The sequence below is a fragment of the Salminus brasiliensis genome, chromosome 7 (assembly GCF_030463535.1).
Source record: "Salminus brasiliensis chromosome 7, fSalBra1.hap2, whole genome shotgun sequence".
In the NCBI taxonomy this organism is placed as follows: domain Eukaryota; kingdom Metazoa; phylum Chordata; class Actinopteri; order Characiformes; family Bryconidae; genus Salminus; species Salminus brasiliensis.
Window position 1 is genome coordinate 34,545,599 of NC_132884.1, and position 2,086 is coordinate 34,547,684.

The window sequence follows — 2,086 nt, forward strand, 5'->3', positions numbered from 1 at the left end:
AATGAAAGCCCGCAGCGCGTCCGTAGCAACGGCTGGGTGTCGATTCCGAAAAGAGTCGATTCCCTGAATCCAATTTCAGCATACCGGGCAGGACGGGGCGTCGATTCCAAAGAGAGTCGATTCTCGGAATGTATGTTCAGCGTACGGGGCAGGACTGGGCGTCGATTCCAAAGAGAGTCGATTCTCGGAATGTATGTTCAGCATGCGGGGCAGGACTAGGTGTCGATTCCAAAGAGAGTCGATTCTCTGAATGTATGTTCAGCATGCGGGGCAGGACTAGGTGTCGATTCCAAAGAGAGTCGATTCTCTGAATGTATTTTCAGCATGCGGGGCAGGACTAGTTGTCGATTCCAAAGAGAGTCGATTCTCTGAATGTATGTTCAGCGTACAGGGCAGGACTGGGCGTCGATTCCAAAGAGAGTCGATTCTCTGAATGTATGTTCAGCATACGGGGCAGGGCTAGATGTCGATTCCAAAGAGAGTCGATTCTCTGAATATATGTTCAGCATACGGGGCAGGACTGGGTGTCGATTCCAAAGAGAGTCGAATGTATGTTCAGCATACGGGGCAGGACTAGGTGTCGATTCCAAAGAGAGTCGATTCTCTGAATGTATTTTCAGCATACGGGGCAGGACTAGGTGTCGATTCCAAAGAGAGTCGATTCTCTGAATGTATGTTCAGCATACGGGGCAGGACTGGGTGTCGATTCCAAAGAGAGTCGAATGTATGTTCAGCATACGGGGCAGGACTAGGTGTCGATTCCAAAGAGAGTCGATTCTCTGAATGTATGTTCAGCATACGGGGCAGGACTAGGTGTCGATTCCAAAGAGAGTCGATTCTCTGAATGTATGTTCAGCATACGGGTCAGGACTGGGCGTCGATTCCAAAGAGAGTCGATTCTCTGAATGTATGTTCAGCATACGGGTCAGGACTGGGCGTCGATTCCAAAGAGAGTCGATTCTCTGAATGTATGTTCAGCGTACGGGGCAGGACTGGGCGTCGATTCCAAAGAGAGTCGATTCTCTGAATGTATGTTCAGCATACGGGACAGGGCTAGGTGTCGATTCCAAAAAGAGTCGATTCTCTGAATGTATGTTCAGCATACGGGACAGGGCTAGGTGTCGATTCCAAAAAGAGTCGCTTCTCTGAATCCAACTTTAGCAGATGGGTAGAGCAGGACCTCGATTCCAAAATCGACTCACGAGTCACTTTTTTTTTACAAAGTAAAGTGTAAACTTTGTAGCATAAATGAGTCGAGTACTAGCTAGCCCTTTACTGTGGTCAAATAGGTTGTATAATTAAAAAGACATCTGGTGTGCTGAGGTGATGTAAATTAAGTTAGTCAAGTAATTGACATCAATCATCATAGTGCATGAGCTATATATAGAGCAATTTCTAATTTGTAAGATTTATTATTTATTTATTTATTCAGCAAAAGGACATGACCAGGAAGAAGCGACACAGTGGCAATGAAAAACTCCCTCAGAGCTGGAGGAGGAAACCTTGAGAGGAACCAAGGCTGATCAGGTAATCTTAAAGTTGCATAATGCAGTATGTTCCAGTCTCAGCACTGTACAGGGTATTTATTTGTTTATGTGTGTACAGGCTTTGTTTCTTTGTTTATTGTGGGGTTTCTCTGTTTTAGCAAACTTTCGTCAGTTCATGAAAGTCAAGGTTGAATACTTTGTATTGAATGAATAATGAACTCCTAGCTATACATTTAGTTAGCTGGAGGAGTGCAGCCGAACTGTGTAGCTGGATAATATTGCCTCAGGTAAGCATTCTGTTGCATCTCAAAGAACCCAACTTCCAGAAAGTGTACTGCTTTGGACCTCTGTTTTCTGATAACTTAATTTTTAATCAGTGTGGAAGAACTTTTTAACAGTTTCCTCACTGTTTTTTTTTTTAAGAAATTATTCATTCTTTTCTACTAGAATAACAGGTTCACTGGAGGCAACATAATAAGATAAAACACACTACTGCTGAAATGAGCAACTCAGGGTCTTGACATAATAGCTCAACCACTTCAAAAAATGGCATTAACCATTCTGAAAAAGCAGATTAAGAGAAAATGTGGATCCATCTG